Below are 15445 nucleotides of genomic sequence, written 5' to 3' on the forward strand. Positions count from 1 at the left end.
CTTCAGGCGGCAGACAGCAGGTGGGTCAGCAGCAGTCAGCAAGTTAGTGGTATCGGAGTTTATTGAAGCAGGCCCAAACTCAACAATGCTAGGCATCAGGACCCACCAGCCACAAGCTCAAGAGATGTACACACCAGCAGCATGACAAAGCAGGTCTCGAAGGAGCCTCAAGCTCTAGCGACATGGTCCGCAGGTTGGCTTGGCCCACAGGTAGTGTAGCATAGGTTGTGGCAGAGAACTAGCTAAAGCAGCAGCACGTTGGTCTGATCATGGGAGAGCAAGAGAGATGGGTGCAGGCCTTGCAGAGCCATTTATCTCTTTGCTCTCCAATCAAACTGTGTCCTGATTAATCTCTGCACACATGTTCCTATTGGCCAGGTTGGCACAATAAACCTATCAGAGAAGGAGTCTCACAGTAGTCTACTCTGATTCATACAGGTATCATTGGTGAATTTTTGGAAGTAGGGCATCGGGCCAATTCTCCTAGTTTGTTGTAGTCTGGAAGCGCTGCTGAAAATGGTCATGTGTGCCCATGCTAGTGTTTGAAATACTGCTGGCAGAGTATGTTAGTCTAGAGAAACAAATCCACACACACACATGTTTGTATAAGAGCTTTATTTAAAGAGTAATTGTATATTAAAAAAATAACCCCAGTCCAATCCAGAATAAGTCTATAAATATGATAGTAGCCAAGATGTTTGAGACCAGTCTATAAATTCCTCTTCAAACTCACACAACACAAGCAATGATGTCCAATGCAGGAAGATCACAGGCCAGTGGGTGGAAAGTTTCATGGGTCCAGTGGTGGTGGAAGCATCTCAGCGCTGATGTGGGTCTCCAGGTGGCTCCTCCAGCTCCAGGACTCTGGCTCTGTCAGCATAGCTCCATATGGCTTGGCAAAAAGAATGTGCAGCAGAGAGCGTGTCTGGCCTCCAGGGAGCTATTTATCTCCTTTGAGTCTCCAGACGAGGTTAGCAAGCTGCAACCTGACTGACAAGGTAGACTCCACCCCTTCACAAGTTGACAGGAGTTTATGCAAGTGCCACACATAGTGTCCAGCATCATAGCAACATGCAAGCCCCACAACGAAACAAGCCAACAGAGCATGGTGGCAAGGATGTCTGCTAGGCTTTAATTTTAATTAAAACAATTTGAACAGTTTTAGTGACAAAATTTACAGATCATGCCATTCGAAGGTTTAAACATATTCAAGAGTTGTGCAAGCACCACATGAGTTTTAGAAAGTTTTCTTCATTGTTGTACTCACTGTTTTAGTTCTAACCCTCAGTTCTCTCCTCACTACATGCAAATGCTTGGGTACGTTTCCTCTTTCCAACCCATAACAGTGAGGAATCTGTGACATACAGGGGTGCTGGGTGGCTTCTTTCTTTAATAATGATAATAAAATTATAAATAAGTAGGCCTGGTTTCCCAAGGAAGCATTTTCCCTGTTGGGTAGAGAAGTTTGGGAGTAGGCTGATGAAACTAAGTGTGGGAGGAAATGTGACTAAACGAGGGTGAACACTGAAAGGTATGGAATCATAAGACTCAAACTCTAAACCAGTGGTTCCAACCTTCCTAATGCCGCGACCCTTTCATACAGTTCCTCAGGCGGTGGTGACCCCCCCAACCATAAAGTTATTTTCTTTGCTACTTCATCACTGTCATTTCGCTACTGTTATGAATCGAGCGACACCTGAGATAGGGTCATTCAACCCCCGGAGGAGTCGCGACCCACAGGTTGAGAACCACTGCTCTAAGCTCACTAAGGGTTGGATTGCTAATCACAAGGTTGGTGGTTCAAGCCCACTAGCCACTTTGCTGGAGAAAGATGAGGCAGGCTGTCTACTTCCTTTAAGATGAACCAAAGCAAAACCAAACTCACTTCCTGCCTTCCAGTGGGTTCCAGCTCCTAGCAACCCTACAGGACAGAGCAGAATTTCTCCTTCAGGTTCCAGCGGCTGTCAATCTTTACAGGAGCAGAAAATGTCCTCTCTGTCCCTCTTAGGGCTTGCTAGATGCCAGATGCTGACCTAGCAGTTAGCAGCCCAACAGCGATCCACTAGTCTCCATGACTGTAAAGAATGTAGAGCCCAACCTTGGAACTTCTGGAAATTCTCAGAAGAACGCTGTGATCTCAATAGCACTGTGTGCGTGGGTGTGCGTGTGTGTATTAGCACTGAAAACTGAGATCATCTTACGTTAAGCAAGCTGACCAGCTGTTCATTTAAACATCGTCAGCTAATAATTTAAAGGCAGTTGACATTAAGTGTGTAATGGAGACTCCAGGTGTTTCGGAGAACTGCGCTCCACAGACTTATCATTGGCTCCCACAGAGCGCCTGGTGTGCTTGAACTGCGGGGATCTTGCCGTTAGCAGACCAACGCTTAATCTGCTGTGCCGCCATGGTTCCTTATAGGTAATGGTTGGGGCCTCTCAAATGGTTCCACCCTCAACTAGCCATAAGGATATACACATAAAGTTAAGGGCACAAGTCCCTTGACCCAGTTCATGTATTAATATCTAGGCAGTGTTTTCTTAGGCGCCCTGGTGGCAGAGTGGTTTCAAGTCAGGCTGCGATTTGCAGAGTTAGCAGTTCGAAACCAGCAGCAGCTCAAGAGAAAGACTGGGCTCCAGTTAGACTTTTTGGAAACCCACCGGGGGTCAGTATGAGTCAGCATTGTTGCCCCTTTTATTCCTTAGGGGTGGGCAGTTTTACAAAGTGCCTTTCCCCTGCCCGCAAACAAACAAACAAACAAACAAAACAAACAACCCGTTCTAAACACCATAACCGCCCTATCAAGTGGACGGCAAGAGCCCCCTTTGCTTCCGGAAGCCTCCCTCCATTCCAAGTTACTCCAAGGATGGAGTCAGGTACCTGCTTTGCCCTGCTGTTGCCACCGGCTTCTGGCCGGATCCGAAGCTCGCGCCCCGCCCTCCCCCAGACCCCCACTCGAGTGTTTGTGCAGTGAGCGTGAGCGCCCCGGTGTGCAAGTCACAGATCCTCAGCAGCCGCTTGTTGCTACTGCTGCCACGACCGGGGGAAGTGAAAATGAAATTGACTTTTCCGAGAAATGATGAAAGCGGCGCTGCCTGCCAATGAACTGCGGCGGCGAACTTCCGCACCTCCCGGCCGGGCCGCGCGGCCTCTCCGCCTCCACCTCCCGGTTGCACAAGCTGGAAACAAACACTGGGAGGAAGGGCGGGGAGAGGAGGGCCGCGGGGGGAGGGCGGGAGGGAGGGAGGCCGGAGGAGGGCGGAGGGTGGGGGGATTTCCAGCCGCGGCTCTTCGCAGTTTCCTCTCCTTGTTTTGCTTTCGATCTGGACTGTTCTCAGGCAAGCCGGGGAGTAACTTTTAGTTTTGCTCCTGCGATTATTCAACCGACGGGCTTTCGTTTCCATTTCACACACCCTAGCAACATTTAAACCTTGCGGGATTGCATTGGTAGCGTGAAAAAGCACCCTGAGAGGTAACATTTTTTTCAAATCATAGTTGTGACTTGTGCGTGCGGGGTTTTGCTCGGCGGGGGGTGGGGTGGGGTGGGGGCGCCTGCTGGTGAGGACCGGAGGGGACGTGTGCGCTCGTGGGTCCTGATGGTTTGACACGATGTTTTGCAGACGGAAATGCCGGGGTTCCTAAGTATTAATTCCGGCTTTTGGAGGAACGGTCGGCGCAGTTATGGATCATCTGATTTGGGGGGCAGCAGGTTCTGCTGTCGCTGCTGCTCCTGGGGCCGCTGAGGCTGCAAGGAGGAGGAGGAGGAGGTCTAGAGGGAGGAGGAGGAGGAGGAGGAGGTGGAGGAGGAGGAGGTTAGTGGAGGTTTAATTTCACTTTTGGATTTGCAGACGGAGAGAGGTGGCTCGGTGGACGCAGACCTGTTCTGTGCCCCAGGTGTTGTGTGTTGCGTGTGTGTGTGTGTCCCGGTCCGCCGGAGTCGGGCCTCCTTTTAAAACACAATTATTGCGTGTATGCGTGCGCGCTTGTTTACAGCCACTGTCGCCACCGGAGCCCCGTGAGGGGAGCGGGTCCTCCGCGGTGCCCCTCTCTGGGCCGCCCCTAGCGTCGCTCGCCGGGGACCCGCGCGGGCCGGGGCAAGTGCTCCCGCCGCGGGCAGCACAAACTTGGAGGGGCGGCCCGCCGCCGTCCCACCGCTCGCCCGCGCCGGGCTCGGCCAGGGGCCCGCGGGCAGCGGGTGCCAGCCGGCGGAGCGGCGGCGGCGGGCTCCGAGCGGGGTGGGCGCCGGGCCTGGCCAGCGCGCCCCGGGGGCTGGGCCGCCGCCTCTCGGGGAGGGACGCCGCGTCCTGCTTCCCGCCGGCCAGCGCCCGGCCAGGCCCTGGGGCTTTGTCACTGCACTTGTCCCCCAGCGCGGGGGGCTCGGGCGGCGCGTCCCCGGAGGGCGCCACCCCGATGGGTCGTCGGCCCCGGCCGCGGCCTAGCACCCGGAGCCTCGGGTCCCCGCGGGCTCCCCAGGGCCGGCGGCGCGCGCTGGGCCTGACCCGCCTCGGCTACGGAGCGGGCGAGGTGGGGGCTGGGAGCCCCGGGGACCGGGTTTTGGGCACCGGCGGCCCCCGGGGGTCCGGGACGCGGGCTTCGAGGAGGTTGGGGAGTGAGTGCCCGCCCCACGCCTTCCGATCCCACCCTGGACCCAGGGTGACATTTGCCCCGCGGCCGAACATGGCTGGTGCAAAGCCGCGGCCGCCACTTCCTTTCCGCCTCGCCGGCCCGGCTGGTCCAATCGACCAATCGAGGCGCACGCCCGCCCGCCCGTGCCGCTCCCGGTGGCCAAGGCTGCGGGCCAGCACCCGCGCCGCGCCGCGCCGGGAGCCTGTCTCCGAGGGGACGGTTTCCGCTGCGAACACGGCCCCCTCCCCTGCGCGCACCGCCCCCACTTCCCGGGGCCACCCCGAGGCCCTCGCTGGAGCGGCGTGCAGGGACAGTGAGAGGGCACGGGACGGAGAGCCGGGTCAGCCGGACAGACCGGACCCCTGGGGATCAGTCGTAAACAGCGCTCTGGGAACCAGCAGTTGAGGTTACCACGCACTAGGGCACTAGGTTTCCGCCGTGTCCAACTAAGCCTTGGTGTTTGCAAACGTGGGCACATTTTCAGGCTCCCACCCTTCGTAGCCTCCTTCCTGCAGTGTGCTCCTCGTCCCTGGTTAGAGAATAAGATTGAGAGAGAAAAAAAATTAGGAGCAGAGTCTTTCCAAATAAAGAAAAATGACCATGACCATGGCATTTGCTTTCCGCCTCTGGCCTCCCTGTTGCCGTGACTCGGTCTGCTTTTGATGAATGGCTAGGGAGGGTGGAGGATAGAGTTCCTGTTGTGGATTTTCAGGAATCGCCAAAGTTGTCAAGCGTGCAGCCGGTTGTTAGTTTCCAGTCCGACTGAGAACACCCTTGGCCCCTACCAGCGGGCACTTTTTGGGCTTCAGGGCAGGTGCAGGTAGGAGTCTGGTGGCAGATGCAGCATGCAAGGTGGATGGCCCTGCTGTTAGACAGATGCATGCTTCCTTCCCAGGTGGGGAGGCTGAGCCCTGTTTAACTTTCTCTCACACACAGAATCGTAGCTGATTGCTTTCCCCAGAGTCCCGTCGGTCGTGCATATTTATTTATTTTTAAAATCGGGGCGAGAAGGGTGAAAATAGATAACGTAAAAACTCATAGAAAAGCATCTTTTTAAGGGAAGCATTGCCAAATAGACTATTTCGGCCTTCAATCAGCATCTCTCACCTTGCAGTATGTATTGATTGATGTGTCAAAGTCCAGAGTTTCACTGTAATTAGTGAATGATTATAATATATTACTTGGCCTCTTGTGTAAGAAGAGAGATTGTGACCTCCAAGACCCAAGAGTTCTTGTCGTTATGATTTGTTGTAGTTTAACTGCTTCTTAAAACGAAACCCTTATATTTTCCAGTCTCAATGAATTATCTTTTTTTCTCTCCTGACCTTCAGAAGTTAGAGATAATATTACACATTTCCATTATCCTTATCTATAAAAATGTCATCATAATAAAAAAGCAGGGTTTGTAGTCAAATTGGAAACAAAGTATGGCCAAGAAATGGTGCCCTAAGTCTCTGGGAGCTTTGTGAACTATGGTCGTACGTTTGTACTTGGCAGTGTTTTATTGGAGGTTCAGGGTACTGGTGCTAGTTAGAGATGCTTAAACTTTGCCATGGAACATTTGGGACTTGGGAAGGTCAGCATTTGATGTGCTTTGGATTTCTCATGTTGCCAAATACATTTTTAGGTTTTGACCTTAGTATTATCAAGTCCGAGTTCTGGTGCTGTGTTGGTGTGTGGTGTTTTTAGGAGCATTTGCACACAATTTCCTAAGGATGGTGCACAGACCACTGAGCTTCATCATGGCCTCCTAATCTGCTTTATACAGAAAAGAAGAAGAAAGTTGGGGGAAGGGGGGAGGTGCTTAAGACCTATAAGGGAATTTATTGATTTATTCAGTAACTATCCATAGAACAGTTACTGGTTCTGCTGCCAGAACCAGTGCTAGGTTTGTGAATTCCACTGAGAACAAGAAGGATGGGCTCTTTAACCTTTAGGGAAATTGAATTCTGGTTGATACTAATTGTACAATTCTTCTTGATGTGAGGGAACGATGGAATGATATATGTGTTAACTTCCAATCAATAATAAACATTCTAAAAAGATTAAAAAATGACTTATTTGTCCTCTATAAAGATAGCACTACAACTCAACTGCATATCTCATTGGGGCGCTTCAAGAAATAAATAACACACTGTGTATGAGAGAAAGTTGCCTACAGTCCAGTCATGTGTAAAACAGTAACTTGAAAAAACTGTCAGATTACTACTGTGGTAAAAAGCCAGCTGATTATGACTTTGGGTTAAACGCTGACTTTCTCCGATAGAATTTCCAACAATTTTACTTCTTCTGAGAGGGTATAAAGAATGGTAAAGAAGTAAACCTGGACTAATTGTTTTATGCCAAGTATCAAGAAAGTATTTAACAGTGAACTATAACAATGCCACTTTACTTGTCCTGTCAAAAGGAAAGCTAGGTGGTACCCCTGGAGACCAAATAAGATGGAGACAGCAATGTTTTTTTGTTTTGTTTTTCTTCTCTATGAATATCAGCAACCAAACCAAACCAAACCCCAGAACCAAAATGTCTCAAGCCTCACGCAATCTGAATTTTTTTAATATTTTATTAGGGGCTCATACAACTCTTATCACAATCCATACATATACATACATCAATTGTATAAAGCACATCTGTACATTCTTTGCCCTAATCATTTTCAAAGCATTTGCTCTCCACTTAAGCCCTTTGCATCAGGTCCTCTTGCAATCTGAATTTTTATCACCATCTCTTACAGTCTCTCCAATTCATTATCTGTAATTACAGGCATGCTTCAATTCATTTCAGTATTTTGCTATAACATCTTTAAAGGATTTGACTAACTAATTTGTATTTCTGCAATAAAGGGTGCCCAGTATTAAGTATGTGAAAAATAATAAGAAGAATGATGTAGTAAACATGTGAAGAATATGACTACTTGCATAAAACTATATTAAATGTCATGCTGAGATATGTCAGTTATTTATTCATAATAAAAGCCAGTTAGTTTTTCTTCTGCCTTTCTGGCTCCATGTTCCTTTCCATGCAGGGGTGAAAGGTCGGCACTTTCTGTCCCGTTTTGGCCGCACCTTTGAGCTGTGTTTGAACAAGACTGTGCCTAATGTCTGCCCGACGCAGGGCTGCATAGTGGCCTGCTGATGGAGGTGCTGGATGGCTGAGGGGGTGGCCGGCGATTGGATTCCACCGCAGTGTTTCACCAAGATGGACACACTTCTGTACATAGAAAGGAAGTGATAGGAGAGTTCAGAGGTAAACCCGAAGCCAGTGTTCTACCTGGGATACCAGGGAAAGCCACAGCCGTGACGGGAAACCCATGGCACGTGCTGCTGAGCGGCCTGAGCCCTCTGGATGCCAAGCACACAGCAGGTCCGCACGCCCTAGCGTTTTACCTCGAAAGAGAACTTGAGAATGCCGTCCCCCCTCACAAGGCTCATTTCCGTGTCTTGAAACATCTCCCATGAAACTAGGAAGAATGTCCCTCCCCCCACCCCCTACCTTCTTAGGACTCAGAGACACATCAGATTTCTAGTCAGAACTTAGACTAGACTTGAGAACCTGTTATTATCAAATGTCGGTGATGGAATTCCAGGTGAAGGAGAGGGAACCTGGTGTTTTAGCCTCATGTACAGGGATGCTCACACTCCCATGAAGCTTTTGGAAGTACCTGAAACTAGCAGGGGACATACCCACCTCCATCAGCACTGCTGAGTTCTGCCAGGGGTCCAGGGGGCCCAAGATAGGGCCTATTCTGACACATGCACTTATTTGGTGAGCAAGTATAGACACTGCCATTAATTCATTTATTAGCTAAATATGTATTGGCATCCAGCTATACACAAATCTCGGTGGATGGAAGATGCAGAAACCCAGAATCCAGAGGCCCAGCGTTGACCCTGAGGGCTTTGATTAAGTCTTCGGTCACGTCCTTCCTCTGGGCCTTGGCTGTCTCACCTGTCAGACGGAGTGGGGTGTACAGATTCTCTTCGGCCTGGCACTCCTCAGGGAGTGAGCTTCTGTCACTGAGGACCAGGATGCCCACAGAAGGTGCCTGGGGTGGTGTGCTGTGGAGTCAGTTTTGGCTTATCCTGACCCTTCAGCACTGAGGGGCATGCCCACCCCGCAGGGGTGCCTAGCTGGAATCTTTATGGGAACAGATACAGCTGGGTCTTATCCCCCACCCTCAGAGCCGCTGGTGGTATCAAACTACTAAAATTGCCTCAACAAGGCTCCCTCCAACGTCTCCAACCCCAAACCAAACCCGTTGCCATGGACGTGATTCTGGCTCCTAGAGGCCCACAGGACAGAATGGACATGCTCCGTGGGGTTGTCAAAGCTGGCGTCTTTAAGGAAGCACGTCTTTTGCCGGTGGGTCCAAAACACTGACCTTCTGGTTAGCGGCCCAGCGCTGTAAGGGCTGCGCGGTCAAGGTTTCCCAGTGTCTCCAAGGCTCCAGGACTAAAGCCTTCTTTCCACCGGCTCAGGGGCCACAGCTGTGCAGGAGGGCCGTGCAGCGGAGCATTTGAGCGAGTACTTTGGACCGGGCTCTGCCCATACTGACCTTGCAAGTGAACAGCCCTGGCAAGAGTGTGACGGCTGTGATGCTTTGAACTTTCCACTTCAGAGAAGCGGGAAGGCCTTTTTAAAATTCACAATTAAGGTATACCTTATTTCTGTTTGGGCTCAGATATCCTTTTGTCGGTTTTGTCTTCAGTTCACATAAGCAAGAAACAACCCTGTCTGTGCCATGTCCCATGTGCATATGGTGTAGCCCCAGCTTCGTGACAGGCAGAAGGCTTGTGCAGTTCTCTCTGTGATAGATTCTGAGCACTGTTGTCTTCAGGACAAGACCAATTTAACCCAAAACGTCTTAGTGTAGGATTTTCTGTGATAAATGCTTGCCTAGTTTGCATTAAACATTTTTGAGAATCAACTGCTTAATCAGTTTTCCTTAGTATTTTCTTTTCAGGCATATTTGGCAATCTGCTGTCTGTGTAACAGTATTTGATACTTGCATACATAATATGCTCAAAGGAAAGATGAGCCTTAGCGATTAAATTTTCTATTGAGTTTATGAACGTCAGGTGTTTGGAGTCATCTGAGGAAGTGCTTCGGAAATAGAATACACTGTCTGGACTCTATAAGTTTCAAGGAGCACTGGTGGCATACTGCTCGGACGTTGGGCTGCTTACTACAAGTTCAGCAGTTTGAAACCACCAGTTGCTCTGTAGGAGAAAAATGAGGCTTTCTACTTCCATCAGGAGTTACAGTCTTGGAAACCCACAGGGGTAGTTCTAACGTTTCCTGCAGGGTCACTGTGAGTCAGAATTGATGAAGTGACAGTGAGTTTGGTTTTCATATTGACTTTCTGATTCTAAGAGGTTGCCAACATTATGAGCGAGAAAATTACACACATGAAAAAGAGCTCTTTTTGATGTGATTGTTTCCCCATCTTGGATCAATTGAAGAAGAAAATGAGAAGAAAAAAAAAAGGCAAGGAGAAAATATCCTCACACTAAGGCATTCTAGGTGTGTAGGGTGGCAGAGTCATTTAGAAGATGTGCATTGAGGAATTCTGGCTTAGGAGAGAGATGGCTTACCGTAACCAGGCAGAGAAATGTTCTGTCTTTGCACAGATGCCATTGAACGCTTTTCCGAGGTTTGGGGAACAGGCAGCCGTAACAGTCCGTAGTTAGTTGACCAACTGAACCCTTGTAGGGTTCCCGCGGGGGATGCTCGGGTCAGGCCTTTTTATCTGGTGGAAAATGAGTCTGGTGGAAAAACTCCTTGGCATCATCTAGGTCAAAAGGGAGTTGTGAGTCATTATCACGCGGCCATGGGTGAAGCCTCATTACAGATACTCGTGTTAGGGTGCTTTTTCTGAAAAGCGGATTTGATGCCCACCGTCTGAGTCCGAGAGCCCCTGATGGGTGGTGAGTGGTAGACGCCCCACCTTCCATGCGGTAGACGCAGGTGTGCTTCTTGACCACCAGTTTATAACACGGGAAGCCTTCCATGTCTGTTGTTCTCTGAACAGTTTTCAGCAGAGCTTCCAGATTAAGGTGAATAGGAAGAAAAACTGGCCAATTTACTCGTGTCAATTGGCTATGAAAATCCAATCGTTCCCAATGGTTTAATCCCTAAGGGATGGTGGTATAGGACCAGGCAGCATTTTGTTCCCTTGTGCAAGTGTTTGCTTTGAGTCAGGCAGGTTAAAACAACAGCACTGAAGACTCAAACGTAATCTAGAAGTTCCTTTGGAGACAACCTTAGGTCCCGCGAGACAGATATAGAATACAGGGCCCCACAGCTGTCAACTCAATTCATAGGGACCCTGTAGCCTCATCTTTCTACAGAGGAGTGGCTCGTGGGTTTGAACCACCGACCTTGTGGTTAACAGTCTAGTGCTTACCCGATAGCACCACCCAGGCGCCTTCAGAATATAGGTAGATATTTATTAAAAGACTGAGATAACTGTCTTAGGCGCTCTTCCTTTCCTGTAGGCGTTCGTCCTTGTTTTCTGTAGGGTAAAACACAAACTCACTGCCATCAAGTCGATGTCGATTCAGTGACCGTACAGGAGAGGGTAGAATTGTCCCTGTGAGTTTCTAAGACTGTGACTCTTTATGGGAGTAGAAGGTCTCATCTTTCTCTCTTGGAGTGGACTGGTGGTTTTGAACTGTTGACCCTTGTGGACCGAAGCCCAATGTGTAACCACTACTTTACAGAAGGCCGCCTCCTGCAAGGTGGTAGGTGATAAATAAGGAATGCTGGTGATTCAATGGGTAAGCATTTGACTTCTCGGCAGAAACAGTGATTCAAACCCACCAGCTCCCCTGCAGGAGAGAAGGCCTGGCGATCTGCTCCTGTCATGTTACAGTCTGGGAAACCCAATGGGGCCGTCACCCTCTGTGAGGTGGTGGCTATGATTCAGACTGTGAGGCCAAATGGACTCAGTGGCTACAACATCCACCATCGGAGGTAAATACAGAACCAGGAAAAGAGACTGGGCCACTGCTGTGTTATGTGTCTGCATCTATGGCACAGGTGAGATTGAAGTCTGAATGCACTGCAGGTCATTGATTTACAAAGTCAAACTGAACCCAGCTCACTGCTATCGAGTTGATTCTATATGAAAGTCACCCTATAGGACAGCGTACAACTGTCCCCGTGGGTTTCTGAGACGGGGACACTTTACCGGAGCAGAAAGCTTCCCCTTTCTCCCATAGAGTGGCTGGCATTTTCGAACTTCTGACTTTGTGGTTTGTTGCCTAATGCGTAGTAACCTATTATGCCACCGGGGCTCTTTGGTTTTGAAACAAATCTATATTGTAGTTGGAATTAGACTCTGAAATAACCTTCTGAAATTCAGTTTAGTGTTTCTATTGAAAGTTGTAAACATGGCAAACAGAATCTCCCCAGTGAAGTAACTTGTGCTGCGAATAGAAGCTGATGTACATGCACGTCTATTGCACTGACTTTTGTTATAGTGAAAACTTGGGAGCAGCCAAACTATCCAACAATAGGCACACATTTAATTGAATTATGGCACACCCAGATGCAAATGTAGTTAGTTTATAAAATTAATATTTTTGAAAAATTCATGATGGGAAAATGTTTATGATATATGCTGAGTGGAAAGTGTATGTACTTGTATAACATAAAATATTTTGTATGTTTTTCTTTATATGAAATACATATAAATGTAGTCAATAACTGGATTCATAGTTTCTTGGGGATTATGGAAGGGGGAGTGGTGGGGAAAGTGGGGAGCTAATAATAATGAATGCAAAAAAGAAGAAAATGCCCTGAAACTGTGGCGATGTTTTAATATGTTTAAATTATTGGATTTAATATGTTTAAACTATCTAAAAACTCAGTGAGTTAGAAGCAAAACTGTTCATTTTTTTAAAGATCTAAAAACACCCAAACACATCATGTGAATAGCGTAAGTGTGGGTTATTCCCCCAGTGAAATGTTTTTGCATTTTTCCAAACTTAATACAACCATCACAATTACTTTTATAACTCTGGGTGTTTCTAAACTGCCCCTCCCCTCTTGACCTCACCCTGGATGGTGGAAGGTTGAGGTGGTTGTCATTGGTTGTTGTGGGGCGGACTTCAGCTCAAAGCACCCCATGTGATACAACAGAACTGTCCCACAGACTTTTCTAGAAGAGCACCATACTGCTGAACCCACTTTGCCTTCCACTTTGGAAGAAGGGGTGCATTTCTTCCAAAAAGAGAAGGGTCTTCTGATGGAAAGGATCAGGAAGTTCTCCCCTAACTTTGAAGCTCATTCCAAGGCAAGAGAAGCCCCAGGCGTTTTCTGGCTTTTGTAACCTAGCGATCTGTGTCTGGACCTCATTCTGATGTAATGTAAATACACCCGGGATGAGTTTTCCCAGCATCTTGGGGCCTTAATCTAGGGACCTAGCCCAGCTGTAACCCTCTGGCCTTCTTATGAAAAACAAAAGCCACCAAGCCAGACCCACTGTCGTGGAGTCAATTCTGACACAGGGCAGAACTGCCCCATGAGATGTCCAAGGCTGTACCTTTTTACAGAAATCATGTTTTTTCTCCCATAGAGTGATCAATGGGTTGATCTGCTAACCCTTTTGGTTAGTAGTCAAGCACTAGATCCACTCCCCCCAGAGCCCTTTCATAAAGATAGAGAGACTTTACACAAGAGGACTTCAACAAGTTCCTGGTAAACTTCCATTACCTTTAATTCTATTTTTTCCACGAAGTATTTGGAAAACAAAAGAAGTTTTATAACCCTTTCCGACAAAAGCAAACAAACATTTGACAAATTGCTACACCATATGCCAAGAATAAATTGTTTCTCAAACAAACCGATTCACCACCATCGAGCGGATCCAGAGGACAGAGTAGAACTTCCCTGTGAGTTTCCGAGACTGTAACTATTGGCGGGAGTAGAAAGCCCTACCTTTCTTCCTAGGATCGGCTGGTGGTTTCAAACTACTGACCTTTGGGATTGCAGCCCAAGTTGTAACTATGACGTCTCTGGAGCTCTTAAATCGTTCTAGACTTGTGAGCAAACGTTTTCTCTCTATCCCTTATTCGCCCAGCCCTTGTACGCACCCTCATTTCCCAGGAGAGGGCTTTGAAGGAAGAAATCTAGAGTTTTGTTTATCCCATTTCAAGTCCCCTTGTGGCAGAAACGTAGCATGACGTCATCAGAGTGCTCTCTGACTTCTTAGAACTCAAGAAGAGCACTCCCTCGCCGCCCCCCAAGCCCTGCTCTTACCTGGAAAAACAAACACACAAACAAACAAAGTTTGGATCTCTTTGTGGATATGGGGGGCAGTTTGGGTTTCTATGAACCTAAGGTTGTGTGGAGCTGATGAATTCGGCATCAGGATGCTGAAGCATAGCTGAAAACTGAACAAAAACTCAACAAACGTATTGATTCGCACACTGTTAAATAGAAGCATCCTGTGAGACAGGTGTATACGTTTTTGATTTGGTTACTGCTGGGTGCCATTAGCTCATTTGAGTGGTCACGCGGTAGCGTAGATCTCATCTTTACTGCAGCAGGTGGGCACCTTCTAGAGCCGCTGGCGGGTCTTTGGCTAATCACCGAGTGTGCAATCGAGCTCCTGCCTTGTTCTAGTAGCTGCATGAAAATATAAGAACAAAATAGTTTAAATTAGTTTTAATAATAAATTTTACTTAACCCAGTATACCGAAAATATTATTTTAGCATGCAATTAATATAAAGAATATCAACGAGACCTTTTTACCCTCCCCCCTTTTCATACTGTGTCTTCAAAATGCAGTGTGATCTTATACCTCAATTGCATCTTAATTTGGACTAGCCACATTCAAGTGCTTAATGACTGCATGACCCCTGGAGGCATAGTGGTTTACCACTTTGGGCTGCTAATCACAAGGTCAGCAGTTCAAACCTACTACCACCTCCCTGTGAGAAAGATGAGGCTTTCTGCTCCTGTAAAAATTTACAGCCTAGGAAACCTACATGGGTGGTTCGACTCTGGTCCGTGGGGCCATTATGATGCTGAACCCACTTGATGGCAGTGAGTTAATAGCCAATATAGCTGCCACGTTGGACAGTGCAAGCTTAGGAACTTTCAGCTTGATCTGCAAGGTCCGAGGCAAAATAGATGGGCATGGAGCAGAGTTTTGTGGTAAGGAAGGCAGGAACCGAGAAGAATTGGAGGAAAGTGTCGTTTGGCGGGTCACATTGGCCATAACTATAGCAATCTTCATATGCCTTTGCCTACAAAGGTTACTTACTGTATATACTCGTGTATAAGCCGAGTTTTCCAGCACATTTTTAATGCCGTTTTTTTTGGGAGTAAAATTAGGTGCTTCAGCCGATATTCGGGTTGGCTTATACCTGAGTACATACGGTAATCCCTCCAGCCTTTAACCTGCTCTGTGTGGTCCAAATGGACAATGTGCCCAGCTGCTAATTGAAAGGTTGGCGGTTAGAGTCCTTCCAGAAGCTGGTGCTCTGCTTTAGAAAAACCAGTCCCTGAAAACTGTGGAGCACAGTTCTGCACTGACGCTCAGGAGTCCCCATGAGTCGGACTCGGGTGGAGATCCACGAACTGTCTTCTGGGGGTCAACAGAAGCAGCACATGGGACACACCATCCCCATGGCGATTACTCAGGTGCGTCTTGATGGATCCCTTTCGACTCCTGAGCCATTCTGCACATTGTGGATGACTTATATTCTCCCATTTTTATCATCTATATAGTGAGTTATTTGAGAGCCAGGATCGTGTTGTATTTCTTTGCACTCCCTGCCAGCACTTGAGATGCATTAAGATCTAGATAA

The 15445-nt window shown here is 48.1% G+C and overlaps 1 protein-coding gene across 2 annotated transcripts in view; it reads left to right on the forward strand.

Annotated features, from left to right (window-relative positions):
* Nucleotides 1-3294: 3294 nt before the first annotated feature.
* IRF2 (interferon regulatory factor 2) overlaps nt 3295-15445 on the forward strand; it is a 111855-nt gene continuing 99704 nt past the window's right edge. The window contains exon 1 of one of the 2 annotated variants that reach the window (XM_075556834.1): nt 3295-3470. The gene's annotated coding sequence lies outside the window, so the exon portion shown is untranslated. Of the gene's footprint in view, nt 3471-3859; nt 3893-15445 lie in introns of those variants that run through there. The other variant, XM_075556835.1, reaches the window with a different exon arrangement.

This window comes from Tenrec ecaudatus, chromosome 8, assembly GCF_050624435.1.
Source record: "Tenrec ecaudatus isolate mTenEca1 chromosome 8, mTenEca1.hap1, whole genome shotgun sequence".
Lineage (NCBI taxonomy): Eukaryota > Metazoa > Chordata > Mammalia > Afrosoricida > Tenrecidae > Tenrec > Tenrec ecaudatus.